This window comes from Meriones unguiculatus, chromosome 11, assembly GCF_030254825.1.
Source record: "Meriones unguiculatus strain TT.TT164.6M chromosome 11, Bangor_MerUng_6.1, whole genome shotgun sequence".
NCBI lineage: Eukaryota > Metazoa > Chordata > Mammalia > Rodentia > Muridae > Meriones > Meriones unguiculatus.
The window spans coordinates 106,711,526-106,726,625 of record NC_083359.1 but is presented as its reverse complement, the minus strand read 5'-3'; the positions used below and the strand labels follow the sequence as shown (position 1 = coordinate 106,726,625).

The 15,100-nt window shown below is 42.2% G+C and overlaps 1 protein-coding gene across 11 annotated transcripts in view; it reads right to left on the bottom strand.

The window, feature by feature from the left end:
* Esrrg (estrogen related receptor gamma) overlaps window positions 1–15,100 on the bottom strand; it is a 612,722-nt gene that overhangs the window by 262,666 nt on the left and 334,956 nt on the right. For 4 of the 11 annotated variants that reach the window (XM_060364903.1, XM_060364900.1, XM_060364901.1 and 1 more), the window contains exon 3: window positions 13,072–13,154. The exons of the other annotated variants lie outside the window; for them this stretch is intronic. The gene's annotated coding sequence lies outside the window, so the exon portion shown is untranslated. The remainder of the gene's footprint in view (window positions 1–13,071; window positions 13,155–15,100) is intronic. 11 annotated transcript variants of the gene reach the window in all.

The following is a 15,100-nucleotide window of genomic DNA, read 5'->3' as shown; positions in this document are numbered from 1 at the left end:
TAAGGACTGGACAACATTGTAAAGACACTTTCTCTGAAACCTGAGATGGAGGGAGGAGTTTTCTTAATTATAAAAATAATGCTCAATAATAATGACAAACTACAGAGCTCAACTCTTGCTAACATTCTCATATGTGTCCTTTCTAGACGGGAGAACGTTTGTAGCCTGCTGTCTGAAATGCCACCCAGATAGGTGGCCCACAATCTAATCACCTGTGGTGTTTATCATATGGTAACAATGAGTTTAAAGGTATTTGAATAACAAGATAGTGGGTTTTGTCAGCTACAGCTCCATGATGTCTGTGATTTTCAATATATCTCATGGTGGAAAAATAGACACAATCTTTAAGCCTTTGATTGCCACCAGCACAGTTTACTTACACAGATACCGCAGATACTTAACTTGTGCAAGGCACTGCAGCAAGCTGAGGTTGAGAACAGACACATACCTGTGGCTAGGTGACAGTGTGAATGCCTCCAGACAGTCTGCTCTGGTTTGGTTTGGGTTTTTGTTTGTTTGCTTTTTGTTTCTTTGTTTTGTTGTTGTTGTTGTTTTCTTTAGACACACTTTCTTATTAGAAGAGCTTAATTTAACTGGTTTTCAAAAGTGAAGTCTGAATTTTGGTCAAGGGTCACAGCAAGCAAGAGAATAGTGCTCTATTAAAAAGTGTTGAGTCATAGATCAGTGGTGAAGAGCACTGGCCATTCTTCCACAGGCCTGCATCTAAAATTCCCAGCATCCACATGGTGGCTGACAACATGTAAACATGTGTAACACCAGTTCCAAGCAACCCAGCATCCTCTTCTGCTCTTCTGGCCTTCTTGGTCACCAGGCATGCACATGGTACACAGACATACGTGCAGGCAATCTCTCTCCCTCTGTGTGTGTGTGTGTGTGTGTGTGTGTGTGTGTATGTGTGTTAAAAAGTTAAGAGTAGCATGGTGTGGTGCCTCATGTCTGTAATCCTGACTCCCAGAGAAGCTGAGGCAAGGCGACTGCCATGCATTCAAGGCTTGCATAATAAATTCCAGGCCAGCCTGAGCTACAGAATCACACCAGATATTAAATATTTCAAAATATGTTTTAAAAGTGGCAATTTGTGTAGTTCTCAAACCAGTTCTTCTATAAGAAGACTGAAAACCAGTAGAGAGCGGCTTCTGCTATTATGGATTACAATTAAAAAAAAATTTAAATCAAAATAAAAGTCAGTGAAGCCTTAGCATAGAACCAGTGCTGTAATGTGTGTTTGTTTTTAAATAAAGAAGTAAAGGCAGCCTGTGATGTGCTGCGCATTTAGCCAGCTTGCCTTCAAGCCTCACCAAAATCCTGCGGGGTAGCTATCATGATCCTACTTTCCAGGTGAAAGTTCTCTGAGAAATGTTCTGTGAGCACAACCAGGCCATAGCTGTTGAGAACAGCATCTACCACCATATGTATCAATAGTTCACTCAAAAGAACAAATTATGTCCTTATTGCCTCTGTAGTATCTATCCGCCATGGGAAAAGGTTAGTTTGAAACCTCAGGTGATTGAGTGAGTGATACACAAATACCATCATGTAAAGCTTCTTTTTTACATGTGTTTAAGCCAGACAAATGGCTAAACAAATGAAAATCAAAGAAGACTTTGGATTTATTCATAGACTGCCTATTGTTAGCCTGGGAGATGTACCTCTGAATATATGTAGACAATAAATTCAATGCAGAGGAAGATCGTCCTCAGAAAGGGTTAGCATCTTACCCAGGATTACAAAACCCACCAAAAGTCTCAATTTCTATGTCGAAGAAAAATGGAAATGTTTTCCTCTACCCATGGGCTCCTGCTCTGAACACTGGTCTACCCCTCCCCGGCCCCGCCTACCCACCATGGTGCCATTTTGCCCAATTGTAGGACCCTTGGGAGGCAGAGCCTAGCTGCAGGATATAGGCCATCGGAGGTGAGTTTCTGAACGTTATAGCCCAGCTGACATGCCATCTTCACTTTCTGCCTTTTATTTTGCTATGTAGGGAAGAGCCTCCATCATATGCTGCCAAGAAGTCTCCTGCCCAGAATTCTCCCAGGCTCTCCATATCATGAAGGGTGGAAACACCTGAAGCCAATAATCAAAGTGTGTCCATCTTTCTTCCAGGTATCCTGTCAGGTCTTCTGTTGCTGCAATGGAGAAGTAAACACTCCAGCATCTTTTTGGGTGTTTTTGAGCCCGTAAGCAGACCATCTCCAGCACACACAAATCAGCCATGTGAGATTCAGCCTGGAGTGCGGAGCATCAGTCAGGCCACAGACCCATTGCAGTATCATGAGCTACAGTGCCAGCTGCTTTAAGAGGGGAGGCAGGGCTACGAAAATAAGGAACAGAATCTAAAAGGAAGCAAAGGGCTAACTGCCAGCATCTGTCAAGCAACCTCCAGTAACAGAAGGGTGGGTTTGGATCTGTTACCTTTGCCAGGTTGAAGGGATGATGGACATTTTAAAAAGCACAAATTACATGAAGATATGAGGTGTACTGGGAATGATTTATCTTAGCTTTCTCTCACAGAGAGATGATGGGTAGATAGCATCACAGGGTCATTAAGAAGGAGGGTAGAGAGGTAACAGCAAGCAGGGACCAATGAAAATGAGCCTGCTTTTAAGAAGCAAAAGGAGAGGTACCAATCATGGATGAGAAATGGATTAGGGATGGACGCAGAGAGCAAAGGGAAGTTGAATGGCAGGTGAAAGTATGTTTAAGAAATAAGTCACTGAAGACATTGATGCAGCTAACGATACAAAAGGAGAAAAACGGGGTGACTAGGCAATAGAAAACCCCTGGCTTCTGTTGGTGAATTGACAGCTAAGGGAACACCGGTTACTGAGACAATATCTGGTTGTCTGAGGAAAGAAAAAGAATGCGAATTGGCTCCAGAGCAAACCTAGGTACAGGTAGGCTTCATTTTGTATGTCCATAGGAGACTTGTGTGTCTAAGGACAGGAAGTAACCTGAGGGTTAGTGCCATTGGCCTAACCACTCTGCTTTCTTTGGCATTGACCGCATACTCTACTGCACAAGCATTAGGCAGAAGGAGACCAGCACACAACTATATGAACTAGCTAATCTCAAAAAACACAAGTTTTCAACAACACATATTTAGGTTGGGATTATATTTTCTATAATACTACTTAAAATATCTGCCTATTCTTAAAAAGGCAATAATAGATTCACGGTACTATCCCTGCTATAATTACTTATTCATCTTTTTATCTGCCCATCCATTCACCCACCCATGTATCTATCTACCTACTCATCCATCAATCCATGCATCTAACCTTCCAACCTCCCTCCTTCTCTCCTTTAGTTCCCTCTCTCCCTTTTTCTCCCATTCCTTCCTCCTTCCCAGGTTCATCAGGTAAGCCTACTTATTCTGTCCTAGGTTCTGAGGTAGATAAACAATCTACCTTCATTTATCAATTCTACCTTGTTACAAATAATTTTATAGATACATGTTGTTATCAAATGAGCCAAAAACAGCATTATTCAATTAAAAGGATTATTGTAAAGTCCAAATAAATAAGGAAATGCCATTTGTTTTCTTCTGTTAACTCTACTAGAATAATGAAGATGCGCAATGATTTTTAGCATAAATATACATATGCTTATGGCCATATGTAAAGAAATTCAATTGGAAAATTAAAATCAGGCACACTCCTAATTTAGTGCCTTATTATCTTTGTCATAGCATGTGCACACACTTACCTAATAACTAAAATATGTAGAACAAAGCAGAAGAGCCCTGCCCTCAAGGGATTTATAATATATTCTAATGTATTCTAATGGTGTGTGAAATATATATCTAAAGTCAGAATTTGTCAAAATTTTGTAACTGGGAGATGCTGATAACTATGCTTAAAATATTCCTGCCACAGGAAAATAATATATGTCTTTATTTCATGATGCTCATGTGCTCTATTTAAAAGCTTCACCCTGCTATACAAGGAAAACAGTTAAAGGGCCTAGAAATACACAGATATATTTTCAAGAAATACCATGGGCTAAGACAGGCATGGTAGGACATGCCTGTAATTCTAGTACTTCAGGGGAGGATACAGGAGGATCAGGAGTTCAGGGCCAGCCTTAGCTACATAGTGAATTCTAAGCCAACCTGGACTACACAAGAAGGAAATTAGCAACAACAGACGAAATATCAAGTTGGCTGACTTAAATGGATATGTTTATATACTTTGTCATTTTTCCTAAGATGTGTTAAATTTAGTAATTGTTTCTAAACTTGTATTCTGAAAGCGAATGGGTTTGAGAATATAAACTTCAGGCCTTGAGAGGTGCTGTAAATCCATAGTGCCTCTAGCAGAGGGCCTCAGTTCTGGGCTTACCTCACAAAACAAGATAACCATGTCCTTTCTCTCAGCCCCAGAGGACAGCGCTTTACCTAGAAGCAACTGTACCGTCACCAACTGCAAAGGTGGCAGCTCAAAAATGTTGCCTATAGGAGCCAGGGAGGTACCAGAGAGGCTTAAGGAATATGGAGTTGTGGGATCCACACAAAGCCCCACAGCAGTGTACCTCAACCCTGAAACAGCCACTGCCACTCATGGTAAGGCAACACGGAGACAGGCCAATGCGTGCACAGCTGGCTCACAGGCAGCCAGTCAGCACAACCAGGACTGCAGGAACGCAAAGGTGTGGAGTGAGGGTGTGGAGTTACCTAAAGAGCTTCTCACCATCCCACAACTCCAGCATCCCAAAGGAATTCAGCAATTCAAGCAGAAGCCACGAGCAGCTAGTACCCATGTAAAAACTACCTGGGGAAAAGCAAACCTCTTCTAATTGGATGAAGCTTGACCTGTGTCCATTGGTTAGAGCACCATGAGATATAATATTCTAACTCTGAGTCAACAGGGATGAAAGACCGGATTCTCCTCTCTGACATAATTGTTAAGCTGTTCAAGCCTTATTTTAGTCTCAGCATTGTAGAACAAAATCTTTTGTTTGAAAAGTTCGTGTTATTTGCCAGTGGCCTCAGAGAAAGTTGAATGAAGCAGGGCAGGACAGTGAGTTATTTTTCACTCATCAACATCTCCTGGCTTTGGAACCAGATTCCCAAGTAGCTGAGTGGCCTGGCCTGGTGTCACATTACCCAAAGAGCAGCTAAGAGGCGTGCTGGGGCAGCGGCACATCGAGGGCACTGTGTCTCTCTGTCTCTCTGTCTGTGTGTCTGTCTTTTGTTTTGAATAAAGCTGCTATTTTATGTTCTTGGAAAAGAAAAAAGTAATCACTGGGAGAAAAGGCAGACATGATATAGATATATATAATTTCCTTTTATCTCTGAGTTATCATGGCCATCCCTTTTCAAGCTCATCAAGGTGACTAAAGGACTTTACCTGGGCCAAGCTGATTGTTTAGATAGCCAAATTTTAGACAGAAGAGTCCAACTAGTAATAAGGGTAAAAAGCTCCATCGAGGCTTAGTAAGGTGGCACACGCCTCTAATCCCAGCACTCAGGAGGCAGAAGCACTTGACTCCCTAAGAGTCAAATACCAGCCTGGTCTACAGAGCAAGTTCCAGGACAGTCAAGGTTACACAGTGAGACTCTGAGTCAAAAAATACCAAACAAACCAAAGAACAGCAAAATCCAAAACAACAAACAAAACTCAGTAAAGGAACCTCAATCAAGAAAAGAAAAAAATCCTTTCAAATATATTTTTTTCTGTAATAATCATAGTAAAAAGGCACTGTTAACTTTTTTTTTTCTCAAGATGTAAGAATTTAAAAATTAGATGGGCTTAAAAAGCAGATGAAACACTGACAATGTGCTTCATGCATTTCTTACACAGACATAACTCTGTTTTGGTTCCCTAGAAAAACCATAAATCAATTCAAGAGACAACTAGTATTATTTTCTCCACAGACAGAAAATGTTAATTGTAGCTGACCGCTGGCATGCTTTTGTATAAATGATATTAAGTAGACCCAATCAGAACAGGAAAAAGAAGAAGCTATCAGGACTTCAATAATACCCAGTGCATAGAAAACCACTCACGGGTCCCCAGGACACAGGCAGCCTGCTGGGGCTGTCTCAAGGTATACAGGAGAAGGCTATCTTTCCCATGAGGGAAGTCAAACTTGAATCTTTTTGAGGAAGCAGCTGCAGATCAGCTTGTTTTGATGCTAAAGGAAATGAGATGAACAGTGGGGAATATAGGGTATCAATGGGATCTTGTATTTCGAAAGAAGAAAGCCTGTATGAGGCAGGGCGCCCAGAAATTCACACTACTGTAAGGCAGCAACCCCACCACAGCATGCTGACGTATGAAGGAATCTCTACAAAATAATAAAAAGTGACTGAGGATTTCAAGTTTGACTTGCTGTATAGTATTTCATTCATATGGCTTGTCAGGTCTGTCAAAAGCATATCAAGGCACAATTTAAAGATGACTGCATTCATCCTGTAAGGGTTGCATTGCTTTGGAGTGGGAATAACCAAGATTTGAACTGAAACATAAACATATCCTTTCTAACATTAGACCTGACATACATGGTTTGCACATTTTTTTTTAGAAAGCTTGGGGGAGTTTTCTCTCAGAAGCAGCCTCAAAGGTGCCTCATGCCTCTCCCAGCTTGTGCCTTGGAGAGGTGGACTGTCTGCAGGCCAGCCAGAGAGCTTGTGTCAACCCTTCTGAAGGTGATGATTTACCTCACATCAGAAGTCTACAGCCAGGCCACAGTTTAGCTCATGTTCAAGTGCTGCTTGCGTCTTGCATGTGAAGGCACATGGGGTTTCATTACATGATGTGGCTGTGGTTATAAATTCCTAAAGCCACGCCAAGTTCTCCGGGGGCATCCATCAAGCTTTGCTCCCACCCCCTCACTCTCTCGCTTTATGAATGAATGCCTGTGGCTCAGCCCTCCACAGTCTCTCTCCCCATTGCACACAGAAAATAGAATACCTCTCCAAAGACACTGTCATGGATAAAGCCATTGTTTCCGAACAAAACTTCTGAAGTCACCCCCCACACACACACATAGAGAGAGGCAGAGAGACAGACAGAGACAAAGAGAAGACAGAGAGAGAGAAAGAGAGAAAGGGAGAAAGGGAGAGAATGTGTAGACTGTGTTAGTGACAGGCTGTAATACAGTGTTAACAGAACATCTTTGCACTGTCTTAGTGGGGTCTATAGGGGAACATGGAGACAATTAATTAAAGCAGGGAAAAGGTGAACCTTGTTACCTTAGCTTTGGTTGCAGTTGTCACTTGTACCGTCAAAAATGGGAAAATAGAGAGAAATAATGCTGTGTTTAGACTTTAGCTATTGCCTTCGGCTTCTCTGTTGCCTGGATAGCACGTGGCCTGGGACCTAAGACCACGCCCTTCTCAAGTCTCTCTACATCATGCGGTGCACAGAAGCCCCCTCCCCCTTCAGTTACCTCTACAACCTCTTGTACAGTCGAACACTCCATCTAAATGAACAACACGTCTTGCCTGCTCAAAAAAGCTTCGGTGTCGCTGTCCTCAGGCCCTTCCCATGATGCCTCCTCCTCCACTGCTCATGCTTCTGGACTTGTGGCTCTGTCCTCAGCTGCTCACAATGACACCATGAAGTCTCTAACGTAACAGGATCATTTGCTTTTTTGGGATGTATGTATGTGTGATGTGCCTGCCTATGTGGATATGTGTTGTGTGTGGGCACATATATACAGGCACACAGATACACATGAGGACATACACGTGGAATTTAGAGACTGATGCCATGTGCCTCCCTCAGTTGCTCTCTGCTTCACTTGCTGAGGCAGGCTCTTCTGCCGAGCTCACGGCTCACCAATATGGCTCATAGAGCTAGCCAGCTTGCCCAGGAAGCCCTGTCTCTGCCTCCTACTGGCTGTGATTATATGAAGGCCTTTCTGGCTTTTATGGGAGTTCTGAGGCTCAAGTCTCTGGTCCCACACTTGAGAAACATATTCTTTTTCCACTGTTCCATCTCCATAGCTTGAGAATGGCACATTTTTTAAAAAGCATTTTTATCAGTTCATCATCTATCTCTTCTATCACTACTACTGCCTGCCCTGAGGTTGCTGGCTGCTCTGCACTAACACCACAGTGGAAGAGTCCAGCTTGCCACTTCTGTTCTCATCTTGATTCTGTCTGACAGAGCCAGTCTGATATACATATATTAAAACAGGGATCTGTGGTTGCTCCTCTCCATACATCTTTATAATACTTTGCTGTTCTCATTAGATGTGGGGTGAACTTCGTAATGGTTCCCTACAGATCCCCTTTGCCCTGGCCTAAGCCCATGTTCAGACCCCTTTCTCTGTTGTCCCCATCAATCCTTCCTAGAAACAAACCCAACAGCTGCCAGCAATAGTCCGCAATGCTTCAACTCTCTGCTTCCTAGAATGTGGAGACATCTTCCGCCAGTGACTCCAACATGAATGTGCCCTGACTTACCCTACTTCTTGCCTCTAGGGCTGACTGAGGGACACTCCGGGGGCTCCCAGGAGGCTCTAGCTGTCCCTGTGCTAGCTCTTATGACATTTACATGCCTCTCTGTTTTGGTGTCTACATTCTCTCCGTAGACTTCAGACTCTTAAAGGTTTGGATGGTACCTCACCCACATCCATCCTGTGTAGTCTGGCACAGTTCCCACTATGCTTTATTATACAATAAGTAAGTGTTTAATGACATTCTCTAAAATTTGTGGACTATTTGAATATCCAGCAGGCTGGCAAAGAAAACCCTTGATGGAAACTCCTTCAAATATGCTGGTGGTAAGGAATTCTTTAGCATTGGGGAGGTAAAGGAGTAGTCTAGGACCTCCAAAGACTATTGTAAAATGGGATGAAAAGAACAGGAAGGACCTCCCCCAGCCCTGACACAGCTAAAGGAAAAGGTGGTGGTGCTTGTGGAGTGATTGAAAAGCAGACAGGAGATGTCACTGGGAGCTAGGTCTGATGGGGAATGGTGGATCACAAATGCTCACATCAGTTGAGAAGAACACACTCTAAGAAGATGAATGAGGCTTAAGAAGTCAAAAGAGAAAAGGGCACTGCCAGGCAGTTTTCACTGGAGGCCTGTCTCCACACACAGTCATCTCTTCACCTTTTGAAGTTTATCTATCATTGCTTTGAATTTATCCTTGTTTCTTTCTGGCCAGGTAGTACTAGCAAGATCAGTGGGCAGGGAAATAATTTACCTGGGGAGCTTGTCTATTCAGGCTGTAATCAGTAGTGACAGATTTTGTGACAGTTCTGTATAAAAGATGACTAACATAAATAAAACGCACTGTATATTATGGGGTAATAGAATATACAGCGCTGCATATCATCTTCTCCAGTGGTGGGGTTCCAGGATTTAAGTCCATGAGCAATGGCAGGCTGAGGTGAAGCTAAAATTCTGCCTAGCAACTCGTTCCACTAGTCAGCGGCAGATTGGCAATCCATCATGATGCAGCTCAGCATGAAGACTGTCTCCAGAGGAGATCAGGAAGGTCCTCCCCAGGCAAGATAGCCAGGCAATGCCTAGGGTGTCGTCCTAGTTTTTATAGCACTTATCTTGCCAAAGAGGGTTTTCTTCACAACGTGTTACAGAGCACTGCAAACAAATGATAAGCATCAGTCAGTGCTGTATAAAGAAACATAGCCCCGGAATCAGTCTGAGCACGGGGCTTGGTACCATTTCTGAATAGTAAGTTCTAATGGGAGAATCGAGGATAGGGTTGTTCTTTCAAGTCTTTCAAGTGGGAATGTTGTGTTTAATCATCCCCACAGTCCCCACCTCTAACAACACTACAGGAAGGCAGCAAATCGTTTGGGTTTTGATCCGTGGCACATCTGCAACATTGCATGTACAGTTGTGATGACTGACGGGCTCCTTCCCTGAAACGCAGACACAGTGTTCAATGTGTATGCTGTTGTTACGGGGTGGCCAAAGCAGGCAGCAGTAGTCAAACCCAGCAGTGCCCGAAGCCTGAAACTAAACCTTGGCGGCCTTTGCCTTCTTGGTGCTTGTCTCTGCAAGTTAATCATCAGAAGGGCAATAATAAGGAGATATTTGAGAGCCATTTGGGATAGCTGGTCTCAGCTCCATGAAACTTTAAAAATTCATCAAACAGAGATTTATTGAAGATTGTCATAACTTGGCTCCCTGGGAACAACTTTTGACATTTGTGCATGGGGGTGCTCTTTCACAGTGTTCCTAAGAAATGAGTGGTTGTTAAACACACACACACACACACACACACACACACACACACACACACACACACGGGCAGGTGAAGATGGTCACATACAATGCAGTAGATCACAGAGAGAGCTCCAAAGCACAAAAGAAACCTGAAAGTTGTATCTATTTGAGATGAAAGAGCTAGCCTCTGGTACCTTTATACAGACTGGTCACTGGTGCTCTGAGAAAGGATGCTCCATGGGAAGGAGGGGTCACTCCTGTAGAGGAGTTCAACTGTAGACTAGTGTCCCATTGTAATTGTTATATCTGCAACATAGTCCCTACAGGGAATATCACAGAGGAGGGGGCAGAACGACTGTAAGAGATTGTAGGAGACAAGAGACTGGGAAATCTCCTGTAATGTAATGTCTCCTAGATATGACAGAGCAGCTGATCCATGAGTTCTCAATAACATGGCTGCCTAAAGAAGACCTAAACAATGATTGTGCCAGTAGACATATCAAAGTTGATGGAGGAAAGGCCCCATCCCTAGGTAAAGACCTATAGCCAATTAATGGCTGCTGAGAGAGATTAAGTCTTCTCCAGGAAAGAGCCTCCTCATAGGTTAGTCAATTGCGTGAGGTAAACCCTAAACACATGTGTGTGCGTGTGTGTGTGTGTGTGTGTGTGTGTGTGTGTGTGTAAAAAGAAAGAAGTAAAATTAAAGAATGAGGGAATAGGGAGAATGGGAGGATTTAGAGGGGGAGAAGGAAACATAAAAATAATGTAAACACAGTACTCATACGTCAAACTTTCAAAAGCAGTAAGGAAAGAAAAGAAAAGCAGTAAGGAAATAAAAAGAAAAGCAGTAAGGAAATAAAAAGAAAAGCAGTGAGGAAATAAAAAGAAAAGCTTTCAGTTTCTTGTAAAAGTATACTTACAAGCTTATATTTTTAATGGAAATATATATGTACATATTTATATATGTGTATATATTATATATTTTTAATATATATATATAGTTACCATTTCTTCCTGCCTATTTAGTCCCAAATGTTGAACAAATTATAATTACATTAGAGATTACAAAATTGGAAGCAATATTCATGCAGGTAGATATTAGAAGGACAAAATAAAGGGCTAGGATTCAGATTCAGCATTGGGGGAATGACCTTGAACAACTGGCGTTTCTCCCTAAGATTCTATTTATACATCATGAAGATGCCAGTGTAGCACTCTGTGTGAAAGGTCAAACGAGATGGCTCATGGAAGGATGCTGACCCCACTGCATCCCATCTACACTAACAAGGAAGCTGCACCACTGACCTGCCCTGTCTTCTCCATAAACTACTCAAGGGATTTGTTAAGAGGAGAAGGAAGGAAGGAAGGAAGGAAGGAAGGAAGGAAGGAAGGAAGGAAGGAAAGAGAGAGATAGGCATGCCTTTGTTGCTCAGATTTATAGATTTTTTTTTAAAGTGCTTCAGGAGAGCTCACATAAAGAGACTGTAGCTCATAGGCCGTAGCCAGTGATTAAACCTTAATACAAGTTGACAGTTTTAATTTTTATATCAATATCTCTAGGGCCTATCACTCACATTGTGGATTCCAAGCTTAAGAAATGTAATTTAAAAACAACAGAAGCCCTGTCACAGGGCCGACATCAACAAAATAGAAAATGCCTCTGTGTGTAAGCTTTGAGAAGGAATAGTCCCCAACTCTTCTCCTGAAAGAAATGGCTGGGATGGACGCTGGGAATGTGGGGATGTTGGTAAAGTTCAGTTATCAGTAACTTGAGAGGATTTACCGTAGATTCCTAAGTATTTGGAGACAGGCTACGTTAAGCTAAGTCATGGTTAAGTTTGCTGAAAGACAAGTGCTAGTCATACATCATCTTTTTATGTCCTCAGGAAGTGTGCATCTGTGACTGTCATTATCTTCATTTTACCTTAGAAAAAAATACAATGAAAAAGACTTGGGAAATCTGCGCTTTTAACCATGGTTCTGTGCTAATCTCTCTTTTCTCCATATTTGAACAAACCATACAATGGCAGCAGGATTCTGTAGAAGAGAAAACAACATTCAGAAGAAAGAGAATGACCAGTGTCAAGAGGTAGGAAGCATGGAGGTGGGTTCCCAGTGCAAGAACTTTCTCACACACGAAAGTCCTTCCTAGGCTGTCGGCAGCAGGAGCTTGGAAGGCTTTTGGAAATGAAGCAGCCTCACCTTATGTGTTCATGACTAAGTGTTTAGGCTTTAATTAAGATCAAGACATCAATATGGGTCCCACACATTTTTATCTCAGTACTAAATTTATCCAGCAAGTAAATTTTAAAGAAAACAATTCTGCAATTACATAGAACACTGTATACCAAGTATTTACACTCTAAACCCAAGTTAATCTCAACAAGCAATGTCAGCATCTCAGTATCTTACCCCCAAGATATTGCCAGATCGTGGGCAGTGGATTTATAGATGAGAGTAAAAGTCTACTACCTTAATTTTAAGTTATTAAGTTTCTACAATGCACTGCATTGGTCAACATAGGGAGACATCCAGAAAAGAAAATCAAGAATACTAATATTTTGCCCTCTGCCCCAGTCCTTGTTAGAGAGCAAGAATAGAAAAATTTGCAAACATACTTAGCTTTTTTTTTTCTCCCCAAGAGCACCATTCTTTTTCCAAGCAGATAATAAATGCTTTATTTGCAAGCTTTCAAAACAGTCTTATTTCTCAATGCCCAGAAAGAGATCTCACCACAGGAATACACACTAAATAGGGTCCATCAACAGATCAGCTAATATTTTTATTTAGGGTATTTTGCATTCCTATTGCTAACTTAAACACACTGCTATAGTTCAGGAGAGCTTAAGTCTTAGTCGGCTAACTCAAGCAAGCAGAAACAAGATGGTCAACATACGTACCCCCCTGGAGACCCACAGCAAAGGAGACCACCTTGCCATGCACAAATGTGCCCCTCTTCGCTTCTGCCTCCTTCTGTAACAACCTGAGAAAACCAAGAGAGTTAGCCGGTAGGGCGAAAATCACAGAAATGGCACTCCTGACCCTGTAGCTGATTTTTAGATGATTCTTAAGCCCTGTTAACTTGCAGAGTAAGAGACAGACTGCCCAGATTCATGTTTGTGTCCTGCACGGTGTAGACACACACCAGGGGCAAATGCTGGCCACTGCAAGGTGACAAGCTTCTGAACACTGTGAAGGTCATCGAGTCTCACTGAAGGTCACCTGGGCTTGCTGGCACCTTGGCCGACAAAGGAGAAGTTTTGTTTTTTGAGAGACAGGAAAATTTTAAAACAATCAACCCTAATAAGCTTTTTAAAAAGCTCATCTCTTTCTGCAAAAATAATTATGATCTACTATCTCTTAAGCTTTAAACAAAAGAAAGAGGTAATTTCACATCTATATCTGTTCATTCGCAATATTTGTGTGAGAGCAAACAGGAACAGATTACAAAGGCCTTGGGTTTCTGACAAAACACACAAGGACGTAAATGGAATAAGGCTGGTAGAGTTGTCCTTTAAACCGTCTGCTCCTGGGCCCGGGGACAGATGTGCACTTGTTAGGGATGACAGAGTAAAGCTACTCATGACTCTGCCACTCGTGAGTAATGGCACAATTCCTGCCTTCTTGGGCTGTGAAGTATTTTCTCTCCGTCTCTGTCTTTCCCTGTATATATTAATATCTAATTTCCATGCTGGTTATCAAAATGCAGGCAAACAGTTTCTCCTATTGCACACGGAAGATAGAGGGCATTTCGGAAACTCCAGGGGAATTTGCGCCTCAATCATGCTCTAACATTGATTTATGTGAATCGATATGCATTTTTGCAAACAATCTTTTAGCTCCTTTTTTTTTTCTAAGTTAGCACTTAGCAGCAAAATTAGGTCATTTTCATTAGAATGAGCCTCTGATTAACTAGTTCTTTATTTAAAAGAATACAAGCCTTGCTTTCAAGAATGTTATAACATTTTGTCAATAGTTCAGAATGGGGCTAACGATCATCGTTAATGAAAGACCCAATGCCCATTTGAAATCTCTATTCTGCTCCTTTTGTCAAACTCTGGGATGCTAGCAAAACCAGTTTGTAATAATCACTTTCTCCCTTCATATAAGTAAAGCAAGCACGCCAAAGAAAACAACAGGAAATGTGTAGTTGAAATGTTTAACATGTCTAAAGGTAGTTTAAGATGTTTAACAGGTATTCTGTCTTTTTGCCTAGGGAGAATGTGGAGGAAAGAATTCTCCCTTCTATTTTCTCCTTATTAAGAGATTTCTCTTGGGGGTGAAGAGGAGCCACACTGGCTAAGGAGGCTTGATGCTCTTGTAGGAGCCTGGAGTTTGGTTCCCAGCACTGACACCTGGCAGCTCATGGCCACCTCAATCTCCAGCTTCAAGGGATCCCACGCCCTCCTCTGGCCTCTGAAGACACACATGCAATCATACATATGAACGAAATAATAAAAACAATACTTTAAAGTCTCTTACGTAGATGCCTCTTGTTCATTATAAATCATCTCCTGCAGAGTTGTGGACAGATGAGCAAGAAGGCGTGGATTCACTTCAGTTTTGCTCCTTCCTCCCCCCACCCCCCGATAGTTACTGCGCATGTTAGAATCTTCTGCAACATGACTGGGGTATGAGGGCATTCCCTTTGGGAATACGTGACAGTTGGTTATCACGGAACTGCTGCTACCTACTGAACAAGGCATGTCCTTACACAGAGGGAGCCTATGTGTCAATTAGCTCTTGAGTGCCTCCCAATTTCATTCCCTAAGAACAGTGTATTTGCACTGGTCTGCTGAGCCACTGCTTGACCAATCAGGCTGATTCTAACTTCCGGGGCTCAGGAAGACGCCTGTGGAAGCTACGCTATTTTATAAGGCACATGATGACTGATTTCACTGTACTTTAACAAAATGTGTTTCTCAACAT